This window comes from Bos mutus, chromosome 15, assembly GCF_027580195.1.
Source record: "Bos mutus isolate GX-2022 chromosome 15, NWIPB_WYAK_1.1, whole genome shotgun sequence".
Taxonomy (NCBI): Eukaryota; Metazoa; Chordata; class Mammalia; order Artiodactyla; family Bovidae; genus Bos; species Bos mutus.
The window spans coordinates 20,846,617-20,859,996 of NC_091631.1; the positions used below are offsets into that span (position 1 = coordinate 20,846,617).

At 39.5% G+C, this 13,380-nt stretch overlaps 1 protein-coding gene across 1 annotated transcript in view; it reads left to right on the top strand.

The window, feature by feature from the left end:
* Positions 1-12,074: 12,074 nt before the first annotated feature.
* Positions 12,075-13,380, top strand: part of MPPED2 (metallophosphoesterase domain containing 2) — a 210,770-nt gene continuing 209,464 nt past the window's right edge. The window contains exon 1 of the mRNA XM_070383626.1: positions 12,075-12,263. The gene's annotated coding sequence lies outside the window, so the exon portion shown is untranslated. The remainder of the gene's footprint in view (positions 12,264-13,380) is intronic.

A 13,380-nucleotide genomic window follows, 5' to 3' on the forward strand; every position in this document is an offset into this window, starting at 1 on the left:
ATATATAGTTTGAATTATATATAGTTCATCAGATATATATATCATTCATATATAGTTTGAATTATATATAGTTCATCAGATATATATATCATTCATATATAGTTTGAATTATATATAGTTCATCAGATATATATATCATTCATATATAGTTTGAATTATATATAGTTCATCAGATATATATATCATTCATATATAGTTTGAATTATATATAGTTCATCAGATATATATATCATTCATATATAGTTTGAATTATATATAGTTCATCAGATATATATATCATTCATATATAGTTTGAATTATATATAGTTCATCAGATATATATATCATTCATATATAGTTTGAATTATATATAGTTCATCAGATATATATATCATTCATATATAGTTTGAATTATATATAGTTCATCAGATATATATATCATTCATATATAGTTTGAATTATATATAGTTCATCAGATATATATATCATTCATATATAGTTTGAATTATATATAGTTCATCAGATATATATATCATTCATATATAGTTTGAATTATATATAGTTCATCAGATATATATATCATTCATATATAGTTTGAATTATATATAGTTCATCAGATATATATATCATTCATATATAGTTTGAATTATATATAGTTCATCAGATATATATATCATTCATATATAGTTTGAATTATATATAGTTCATCAGATATATATATCATTCATATATAGTTTGAATTATATATAGTTCATCAGATATATATATCATTCATATATAGTTTGAATTATATATAGTTCATCAGATATATATATCATTCATATATAGTTTGAATTATATATAGTTCATCAGATATATATATCATTCATATATAGTTTGAATTATATATAGTTCATCAGATATATATATCATTCATATATAGTTTGAATTATATATAGTTCATCAGATATATATATCATTCATATATAGTTTGAATTATATATAGAAAGACTTTTCAAAGAATATATATTAGTGCAATGATTTTCAGAAAATTTAATCCACCACCCTGAGCCTTTGGATTGATGTAATCCTGTTACTTTTCAATAAACTCCCTGTTGCTGATCTTAGCCAGGGTCAGATTCTATTACTTACTAAAGGATCCCAGTCTAATAGAGTAAGGATCTGTTTTATTCATCTCTGGGCAATTAAATGCCACTTTAATGTTGGATATTTAATTAATATCACCATCCAAAGGTTGGTACTTATTCATTAATTAATTACTAGACACACCTGCATGACTCAGAAGCCAGCTTTGTTTCACTGATGAACGATTTCAACTATTTTATCAGGCTTCCCTCCATCGCTGCAAAACAGACACAATTATAAGAAAATAGCTGAGGCAGAGAAAGGTTATTTGGTTTATCATAGATGGCAATGGGGAAGTACAATGCTTCCAGAAGCAGACCAGAATTTTCATTCCCTTGGCCAGGCTGGAATATTAAATCACATAGAAATACCGGGAAAAGATAAGCTACACGAACCAGTGATTGTTGGCACTAAACACTCGAGTGAGTTCAAAGAGCCCTTAGGGCCTGTTGTTTATTTGGAAAACCAGGGGGGTGAAAAGTAGTGAGAGAATGGCAGGATAGAAGGCTAGCTACATATTATCTTACGATTTTATCTTAACCAGGCTTGTTTGAAGAATTTACATACTAGGGGTGCATGAGTTTATGTATATATGTGTTTCAAACGTTTAATCCTTTTTATAAAAAAGCTTCAGGGCATGCATACACATATGAAATAAAAATATATGTGCCATTAAATATTATCAGTCGGTCATCAAAATGTTATCCTGAAAAGAATTTTAACATAAAAGCACATAAATGTCAGAAAAGCAAGTTAGAAAAATAACTAATGATATAATTAATGTGTAGACTATGATGCTGCTTTACTAAAGGTGAAAATGTTAAAATAAATAAGTAAAAGAATAAGCATGTTGTTTCTAGGAATATTCCATCCCTCCTTCTGGAACTTATTAGTCAGTTTCTCTAAGATGCCTGAAGGGTCTACAATATTTTTTTAATGTAATTGTGTGATTGACCACCTATACTTTCAAACTCTTTTATTAATGAAGTTCTTGGAGATAGAAGAGAAAAATATATGCCTGCGATTTCAGCTACTGAAATTTTTTTCGGGGTTTAGGTTTTACCTTTTAGTGTTCAAATATTGTATTTTCATCTAGTCTTAATCCATCCATCTCTCTCTCTCTCTCTCTCTCTCTCACACACACACACACACACACACACACACACATTCCACTTCCACCTCTTTTCCTCTTTGGTTCTCTTCCAGAGGCTGCTCTTTCAGTGACAGACGTCTCCCTGGGCTGTTCTTTGTGACCACCGGCCGCGTTATGAGAACTGTTTTGGTCTGGCTTTTCTTCATGACTGTCAAAGGCCATAGGGTGTTGGGGTCTGAAAATATAGCTGGCATCAGTATGGACCCCAGAGACTCCCAACACATCTCAATAAAACTTTCAGTGATCTCCATTTTCCATACAGCATTTGGGTTGTGGATGATACATCTCATCTGAAGAGAATTATATTGACCAGCATCTTAAGTGAAAAGGTTTGTTCAAACAGAGAATTACCTTTAATATCTTGTGTTTTTTTTTTAATTCTCCTTTATGAATAAAATCACCACTAAACCCCAAAAAATCATAAACATGTCTTTCAGAAGTACAAATAGGCTAAAACCTTTGATTTGAAAGCCTCGGTGGCCCCAGCACTTTGAGCCACCTTGCAGAAAATTCTGTGTGTGTAAAAACACTTGTTAGGACTATTTTCCCAAAGGAATGATTATTAAGACTTAGCAGAGAAGCACCTTGCTATCGACTAATTTTGGAGTCACTTTATTCATTGTGTGTGTTTATCTAATATTATTAGCAACTTGTTGCTGGATTGTAATGTATTAATTCTGTGCAGCAGTTAGGATTTCTTGTGCTATGTCAGTGTGAGGTTCCTTTTAAAATGCTATGTTTTTACCCTTGTTTAACACAGTGCCAAAGAACTAAAGGACGTACATAACTCTCGATCTATCATCTGCATTCCCTTTGCATTAGGTGTAACACTGGCACAAAAATCAGAGCCCGAGCTCCAATTTTTCCAGCTGTCTCTGTCGCCCTGTGATCTTTTGGTACAAATTTTCTAGCCTGTTTGAAAAGGCAGCCTTCTACCCTCTTCTTTGATTGTGCTTAGGCATTTGGCCAGCCTGAGACATGGATTAATATGAACAGAATCATAGAGTTTTCTGAACATAAGTCATTTATGTGTGTTTAGTGGCAGATACCAAGCAAGGAAAAGGCAGACCGCAGTTGCCTTTGTATAGAGTCTGGGTAGGTTTTGATTTCACTCAGAGTCAAGAACAAAGCAACCTCTGACTTTTCCTCAAACTCAGTCCGTATGGAATGACTTCTAATGACTTCACGAACTGCTAGCCTTCAGATGACTGCCGCGTTTTTTTCGCTTTTTAAGTTTCCTCCTTCTATGACGTTTTATGATTATACCTTATGGTGCAGTTCTATTTTTGTTCTTCATGATTTTCTGCGTGCTTTAAGTCTAGAGGGAATTTTTTTTTTTTTAATCATTTGGCCAGCATCAAATGTGCTTTTCAGTTTGGGGATGGTGTGGAGAGAGGCTTTCAGTACCGTGCCAACACCAAACATGGCATTCCCTGTTGAATGAGCCAAATCCGTCCCCGGAGTCTGAATAATTTAGAGGAGACGTGATGTCATTGTCTACTTAGAGATAAATGGAAAGGAGTCTGGGCGTAGACTTTTGGAGTGGCCTTTGTAATAACAGTAATTAAAAAGAGCATTACCTCATATATTTAAACTTTTTCTACATACCATGTGCTTTTCTCATTTTTACTCAATATTACTCAGAAAGGGCTAGTAGTTCTGTTTCATTATTTTTGAAGTACTGTTTGATGACACTGGTTTTAACAGTTTCTCACAGTTCACTGCTTCAGTTTTCATCAAATTATATTTCTAGTTACACTAGACATTTTCATCGTCAATTTCCATATGCCTCAAAGATACGCAAGGACCAGTTAGCTAACAGCAAATTTGGATACCAGATAATAGCTGCTGTAGGACATGTTTTTCTCTTAGCACAGCCTTTTCTAAAATGAAAATCTGATACTCCACCAGACAAACCCCTTGACACCCAAACACACTTATATTTCTTTAACTAAATTAGCTTATGCATATGGGGAAGGTCGTGGATCATCATTGACTATTTAATTTTGATGTGCAAATCTAATAATAAGATAAACACTGGCCATATACATTTTCATACACTTCAGTTCCCAGCTGGTGGAAACACAGCAGTCGTACAATTTGCCAAAGATCTGCCAAGATCCAAAGGATTCTGAGATCCTCTTTCCCTTAAGTTCTACAACTTTCCCAAGTTATTGTCATCACGTTTTGAACCTCCTGTTGTCAAATGAATGCTACAGATTAGGGCTTATTATATATTCTAGACAGCTCTGAAGTATGCAAATAAGTGTTATATCAACAATTGGTGGTAAAGTTAAATATCAATTAGTCATCATTCTCAACAAATGATCAGCTTGTTTTGCTTATGAATTTAAACAACATAAATAACCAAAACAGATTGCAGCTAGCAAAATGTAAAATCCCTAAATTGCTTTTTATAATATTGCCTTTGCCTCAAAAATAATTTTTTATTAATAATATGGCAATACATTAAATGTAAATCTTTTGATCTTTCAAAGATCAATCATTCCCATAAATGTGAATATCAGAAAGATTTTGTTAAAATGTTTTAAGATTACCGAATCCTACATCTTTTAATCTCTATGATCAAAATGGGGCTTCCCAGGTGGTGCTAGTGGTAGAGAACCTGCCTGCCAATGCAGGAGACACAGAGACACAGGTTCGATTCCTGGGTTGGGAAGATCCTCTGGAGGGGGGCAAGGCAACCCATTCCAGCATTCTTACCTGGAGAACCCCATGGACAGAGGAGCCCGGCAGGCTATGGCCCATAGGGTTGAAAAGAGTCATACAAGACTGAAGCGACTTAGCACGTGGACATGATTATAATATGTGAGCAGTGTCCTGAAAAGGAATATGAACTGTTGGTATTCTAAACTTATAGAATGCATAACACTTCTTTTAATGAAAGTTCTAGTCTACAGAGCCACAGAACAATGTTTAATGACATGGGGAAATATTCACAGTATCTATTTAGTTGAAAGAACAGGTTACATAGGTAATAGGACATGAGGAAGAAAGGGGAACTTTTATTTCCTAATGTACTTCAGTCTTTAATTTATTTACAATGGCTTATATTAATTTTGTATAAAAAGATTTAGAAATGGATTACAAGACTGTACAATAATTACTTGATACATATCTTGCATTTTTAAAGTTAGTTTTCTTAAAAAACTAACTCATTTTATCTTTGTAACAGTTCTATAAAATAGGTACTATTAATATCTCCTTTTTACAAATGAGGAAACCCAAGGCACGGAGGGTTTAAGCAACTTACCCAGGGTCACACAGGTAGTAAAAGGCAGAGATAGGATTCCAGTCTTGCTTTGCCCTCAACTACTACAATATGCACTTAACTACATTCCCAATTTTACTTCATTTTTTGTGAAATACATTTGACTGAAAACTGTATAGCCAAAAGTCAACAGTGGACAATTCTGAATGATAAAATTATAGTTATTTTTAAATGTTTTCTTTTTGCTTGTCTGTATTTCCTGTTTTCACAAAATAATAAATAGAAAAAGAAAAAATATTGAAGAGGAGAAAAAATAATCTTTTTATAGTTCCTTCTGTAGTGAGCATGATTATAGTGCTGTGATTTTTTAAAAAACTGCCCTCCTGTAAACCTTCTTTTTATTTTAGTATCTGGTAAAACCATGTCCTGAAGATGGCTATTCTTCTGTTTTCTTGTGTACAGATTTTGCTTTGTTTACAGATGATCACTATGCGTAATCATGAGGACAGAAGAAAAAACTGATGGAACTTTCAAAATGTAGAAATGCCAAGAAAGGGGCAAATTTAGAAAACATGCTTGCCATTATGAATGTCCTTAAATGTTTGTATATATTTCCATTGCATGCTTTCAGTCTGACTTGCTAAGAAGGGCCATAGTGACTTAGCTTGCAACAATCAGGAACCCACCAACTAGAACACCTTCACAACGGGTTGGTGAAGACTGCTTGGGTTCACATGGAATAATCCTGTACCAAAAGAGCAATATTCTTACTTGTATTTCCTTTGAAAGCATATCTGCTTCTTTGAAGATTTCACTTAAAACACAGCCATATTTTAAGAATCACTTAGAATATTGTTTGGAATATTCAATAAAAATGAACTAGTTCCAATGAGGACAGACGTGGAATTGATGTAGCATCTGCAAACTTTACAGCAAAAGCAGAAATACACTTACCTCTTGCATTTATATTTCATACAAAACAAGACAAGTCCATATGTGGACCAAAAATAGGTATGGGGCACTGAATGAGGGATGATGTTTTAGAATCTGTGTGTTTGAAAAAAAGATTAGTGACATTTTATGCTAGTATTTAATACTGCAGTTCTTCATGGCAAGATGGGATCCCAAAAGGATGTAGAGAACAGAATGAGGGTGACTTGGAGACAGGAGAAGCCTGACCTATGAGGGGAATAAGGGCTTTAATAAAAGAAGTCGTCAGGTAAGCATAGCTCTCGACCTCTCTGGCTGCGTACTATCATGCCTTAAGACAGTATTTCAAGATTTTGTTAATCTTTGTCCTGGGGCTTCCCTGGTAGCTCAGTGGTAAAGCGTCTGCTTGCCAATGCAGATGAGGGTTGATCCCTGAGTTAGGAAGATCCCCTAGAGAAGGAAATGGTAACCTACTCCATTGAACCCAACCCACTGAAAAATCTCATGGACAGAGGAGCCTGGAGGGCTACAAGTCCATAGGGTCGCAAAAGAGTCAGACATGACTTAGAGGCTAAACAACAACAAAACTTTGTTTTTATTACATGAAATGTATTCAAATCTCTTAAATCTATTCACATCTCTTCATGCCTTACCTCCTCCAAACTATTTGGCTGGAGCTTACCATCACCTTCAACCTAATGACTGTTAGAGCTTACAAATGACCTCCCAAAATTGACCCTAGCCCCCTAAAATCCATTCTCCAGGCTGGGGCAAGAGTGGCCTTTGCAAAACATAAATCAAATTATGTTAGCCTTTCTACTTAAGATCCTTAAACAGCTTCCAGGAGCCCTCAGAATAAAGTCAAACATCTTCAACAGGGCCTTAGCTGTGACCTTCAAATGTTTTTAACTTGGCCCTTTAGTTCAGGCTTCTGCCTACAGAGCTGTGTACAGATCCCTTTTGAACTCAGCAACCTGCCAGACTGCTTCTCTTTTCTATGACATCCTTGTATTCCTTTCCTCACTCGGAGGAGGAAAAGTACCCCTACTTTAAGTTTTCTTGGTACCCGTTTCCTCTCCTTTTCTTAGATACAATTTTTACTTGTGTGATTATTTAAAGCCAGTCTCTCATCAGGCTCATTAGATTACATACTTCATAGTGTGGGAGAAAACTTTTGCTTGTTTGCATCATAAGATCATCAGCATGGTTTTGAGTACTCTGCCTGTCACAGAGCACAGCCTATAAAATATTTAATAAATAATCGAACCATAACATTAATAATACTGAGAGAAATGGAGTTTAGAGTCTGCTGGTCTCTCAAAGTCAATTTTTTAAAACTGCATTTATTTTTGCTGAGAAGGAAAATTACATTATATGTTGCTTACTCAAAATATTGATATATCTTATACTAGCTTGTCAAATTGAATTATTAAACTTGAAACCCCCCACATACATTTTCTTTAATCAGGTTATTATGGGTCTTCTACACTGCCCATCTTTCAAAAGTGATTACTTTGGCTTTTACTTCAATGAGATTGCTCATCTTCCACCATGACAAGCCTATCTCAGGTGCCACTAAATTCCATTCCACATTTGCAGAATTGGGACCACGATTTAGGAAGGACCCAGCAAACACTGGCAACAGAGATCATGCATATGCTCAGTATCTTGCTCAGATTTTTTTGAAATTGATTACTAAAGTTATTATCACATAAATAATATTCATTTGATTTGTTGATACATGCGAGGCATTAACTAGTAAATACGGTAAGAATTAGTAAGTGCTTTGCAAAATTTTAAGATTTTTCACTTCCTCCATGTTTATTACTTAAGCTGCTGGCAAAAGTGGTTCAGATTTAGTCTTTCTAAGATAATGCTTATAAAATTTATGATACAAAATTTTACCAGTTCTAGTGTTTCTTGAATCTTTCTTAGTCACACACATTTTTATTGGTTAACCAAAAGGAAATTTTAAATAAAAAGAACAAAAACTATTATTTATATATTTATTTTGCCCACTTCAAATAAGGATCTATCAAAGAATCAGGTTAAGCACATAGCTTTCTTTTGAGACTATACCTTGGTATATTAAATATGTAAATTTTAAGATATAAATTCTTTATTTGTACATCCTACTATATTTAAAAAGAAGGCTGCCTTTAAATGGATGAGATACATAAAAATCATCAGCTTCTCCATGAGAAAATCAACTTATGAGATAGTCTTAAGTACTATTTCATGTTTCTGAAGATGTTAACAAACCCCTTTAATTGTACTCATTGAACTCCATAGAAAATCCTTAGCTCTTATCCTCCACACTGGTCTCAGGATGTCACTTCCATTCCTACATATATGATATGGATTTTCCTTCATTGTGTAGTTGCTTCAATTACTCATGAATTCTTTTATTCATTTTCTCATTTACTGACTCATAAGGCTGTTTAATAAATATTTCCAAATTTCTATTAATACTATGTGCATAGCACAAAAGAATGAAAACCAGAAAGGAATAGAGGGCATCATTCTCCAGTTTGAGGAGGTTAAAATGAAAACATTTAAAACAAATTTTAAAAAAGTAAAAACTGTAGGAATTTAGAATAAAGTAAAGGTGTTAGTTGGCTCAATTTTCTAATTGTGTCATAATAGTTCTATTAACAGTCACTGATTTCTAATCATATATATCTTAAGTTTTGTTGGAAAATGATTGAAATGCAACCAACTTAAAGTAAAAAAGAGGCAAAATAGTTAATTTTTTTTCTGAAGAGGAGCCACAGGCTGAAATGAAGTTTTAAGTTATGCGCAAGTATCCCTGAAGTATTGGAAAGCTGTTCTTACAGGGAAAAAGAAAGCCAACTCCAAATAAAGTACTGACATTTCAAAGGAAGTAGTATTCACTTTCCAGGCTTCCATCTAAGGTTCTCCCATGCTTCCACCTCTCATTTTCTTCCCTGAATGCATTCTGAAATGATATTTTAAAAGACACTGCGGCAGGCTATTGGGAAGTGTATTTGCCAGTTCCTTCAATGAAATCACTGGAGAAAGAGTACAGATTTACATTCCATTAAAGGAAAATATTTGTAATATTTGCATAGAGGCAAGCATAAACTTGGCATTTGACTTTCATCCTTCTTTTGTTTTCCATCATAAGCAATAAAAATTGAATTTAACAACAACAACAAAAATGGATCTTATAGGCTTACTTACCTTAAAAAAAAAAAAAACAAAACACCCACAACTCCCAGAATATAACATTTAAAATTTGGTATAATGAGGCTTGATGTTTCAAAGCTGATGTCAAGGGACAGCCATAGTTCACATCCAATCATTTTAAAACAAGCTTTTAGTGTAGGTAGCTATATTGGTAGAGAATATGATTTCACAAAATGCAGTATGTTCAAATACATGGGATGAGGATTATTTGAAAAGTGAGTTTCTTTTGTTCTTAATTTATTGTTTAAATTCATGTACACTTCCCCAGCTTTTTATTTTGGTAGACAAATGGAAATAAAAATTCAAAATCCTAATATAGGTTGGTCACTCTCAGTAGGTAACTGATTAGCAGAGACACAGAAAGGTGCACTTCTTCCTATACTACATGTTACAATTTTAAGCTATTTGCCTCAATTTCTCCCACTCAATTAAATAATAAACAATTCTTCATCAACTTCGGAAAGATCACTGACTTGATTTTTTTTTTAATATCATTAAGTGTCCTATAAAATGTGCCACTAAAGTAGAACAGGTTATTATTTATTTTTTGTGTGTACATTATTTAGATCTGGGATCATGTACAAACTAGTTTTGTTGTTTTAACTATCAAGTTTTTTTTTTTTTAAAGGAAGGAAACCACAGAAATGATTTGGCTGGTGCAGATTTAAATCAGTCAAAATCAGTTGAAAATTTTTAACCATTTAGATAAGGAGTATACTGCTAACTCACAGAATAAAAAAAAAGAAAACCAAGCATTTCTTCAAAAACATGACTCCAGTCAGTGTTTGCTGCTGGACTGGAAATCAAAAACAAAATATAAAAGGTCCATTCCCCTGCCCATCTTTAATGTTCTTTTACACCAGTGCTCCTTGCTGCGGTTTATGCTGGGCAAGGAAAGTGACTGTCCTATGGTTCCCAGCACATTTGACAAGGACGGACACTCGGACATACCGTACAACAAAATAAATACATTAGCAAGACCTTCTCCCCTTCATTTCAGCTCGGGCATAAGACATAGCTTACTTCAAGTGCCAGGAAAGTCCATTGTAAAAGGGACATGTTTTCAAGTGAATTCCGTTTGATCTTTTTTATAGGGGCTCCTACCAGCCTCTCTCCCTTCCTCCCCTGACCCTGGAAACCAATTAGTCTCCACACAGAGGCCACAGACCAGGTTGCAGTGGCTCCTTTTTATTTTTAGGGGCTATAATTTCAGCCAGGATGTCTAGTCCGTTGTCCCATAGTATACCTAGCACACTTCACCCTCTCACACACATCCACTGGATTTCCCTGTGGAGAATGCCTAGATATTTGAGTCTGACTCCTGCAAAGGAATTAGAGCTGGTTGGCATCCAAATCCTTCAACTCGGACAATGACATAACATCACAGGGTCACCTGTCTTTCACAGTCAACGTCATCAACCAAGTTTTCTAAAAGCCTTCTCTTCCTTGTCCTCTGTCTTCCAGCATCTCAGCGACTTTTCCTTTTCTTACGAAAATCTTTTCTTCCATAATCCAAAGTAGCAGGGGAAAAAAGGGGGCAAACTGATTTTTTACAATGTTTTTGAACTGCTTATCCTTCGGGGAAAATGTGCCCCAAAGGCCAAAATGTTAATACTTAGACTCTGCCTCTCCTCACCTCCCTAAATTGAACCTGGAGGTGAAAGAAATTGTCAGCTGGGTTGGCCTTTTCTTTCTCAGGAACAACATTGCAGAAAGAAAGAGGTGTGTGTGCATGCGTGTGTGTGTCTGTGTGTGCAGAAAAAGGTGCATAGCTTTACCCCATTAAAGTCTAAGCTCTGAGAAGGGAGGAGACCCAGGGTCGGCCTCCCCAGTTTCAGCGCGGTGCCGGAGCCGCTCTCCTTGCCCCCAGGCAAGCTCTGCGCCCTGGAGCTGTGCCAGGACTCCAGACCGCGCCTGGCAGGTCGGTGGGTGGGGGGCCTGGGCCCTGGGTGTTCCCTTTGCAGAAGACGCCCATTTGGAGGGAAAACTCCCTTTATTTTCCTGGGGCTCCGTAGCCCCCCTCCTCAGTCCCCTATCATTTTTACGCTGATCACACTCATGATGATGAACTTGCAGCTCAGCTTCCTGCCGCCTGCTTGACCCGGGAGCACCAGCAGGCTACCGGCCTCGCCCTTAGCTCCCGCCTCCTCTCGCAACCTCGGGGCCTCGGGGCGCCAGTGGGGGCTCCAGAGGGCCGGGGCTGCAGCAGGGGCGCGCGAGGGCGCGGGGTCCCGCCGGGGAGCGCGCACGGAGCGGCGCCTCGGCCGCCCTGCTTCCTGGAGCTCTGCTCCTTTGACCCCAGTGGCAGTCCCTGTCACTGCACCGCTCTCGTTCCCTCCGGCTCGCCGCGCCCTCGCTCCCTCTCCTCGCCCCCACGCTCGCTCTCTCCCCAGATCGAGGCTGCTCGGGTCCTTTCTCCCCCCGCCCCCCGCCTCCCTCTCGCGCCGCGCCCCCGGCCCCCCGCCCCAGCCCGCGGCGGGACCTTCGGGGTCGAAGGTTCTGGCCCGCCCGCGCCCCTCGCCGCCCCCGCGCGCCCCCCGCGCGCCTCCCGCCGGCTCCGGCTGCTCCGCGATGGATCGCTTGCTCGTCGGGCGCTGAAGGCATCCCCGGGACCCGGAGCGCAGCCCGGGAAAGGTAATCCGCCCCGGGAAGGGAGGCGGAGGGCGGGGGAGGGGGAGGAGGCGGCCGGGCGCCCGGTGCCGCGCGCGAGAGGAAGGGAAAAAAATGCACACACAAAGCGGAGCCCGGGTGAGAGGTGCCTTGTCAGAGGCGCGTGCGAGGGGCTCGGAGGCTGCGGACCGCGGTTGCCCCGGTGCCCCTGACAGTCGCTCGAGTCGGCGCTTTCCGGGCAATTCGGAACCCGAGGAGGGCTTTTTTCCAACCCCCGGAGCGAAAGCGAATTCTTTTTTAGGAGCTGTCTCCCTCCCACTCCCCATGTCGCCCCTCTGCCCTTCTCCCCTCCCCCCGCCCCTATCCTCGGCCCCCGACCTCCCGGGGTCCCCACCTCGCCGCTCCCTCCTCCGCCGGGCTCTTTTAGCAGCGAAGGAGGGGGTGTAGGCGAGGGGCAGCGGCGAAAGCCGGGCGGCGGGGATGGGGGTGGGGACGAGGGCACGGTGAGCTGTTTACTAGAAAGTCCCGGGGTTCTGTGTTCGAGCCGCCCGGGCCTAGGCCCGGGTGCATTGTGTTGGCCCGAGCCCTGGGCGCCCGCGGCGGCCGGAGCGAGGTGCGGCGGCCGGGAAGGCGCCGCGCAGCTTTGTGCTGGGTCTGCGCTCCGCGGCCGCCCTCGGGCCGCCTGCGCGCGCGCCGCTCTCGCGCGGGGCCGTTTCTCACCCTCTCCCCGCGCTCCAACCTGGATCTCCCCCGCCGCCTCCTGTCTCCGCGATCGCAGCCTGCAGAGCGGGCCAGCGACCCGGGCTGGGCGGCGGGGGACGAACGGCCAGAAAAAGTAACCGTTGCCGCTCGATTCTTCCCTCGGGAGGCAGGAGTTTCTTTGCTATTTACATGTAACAGGGTTGTCTTTGCAAAACCTTTGAATTCCGAGGTTTTGCGGCCTAGGAGGTGAAGGGGGCATTTTTCCTGGAGATTGGGGAGGGTATTAGAATCCACCAGCAAGGAAAGAAATTAAGGATGCCCCAGTGGGCGGATTTATACCACACCCCTCCCCAGGACACCCCAAATTAAGTGCAAATGCAGGTCTTGAAAAATGTGTAATCGAGATGCTGCAAACACACACAAACAGGTCAGGGTGGGG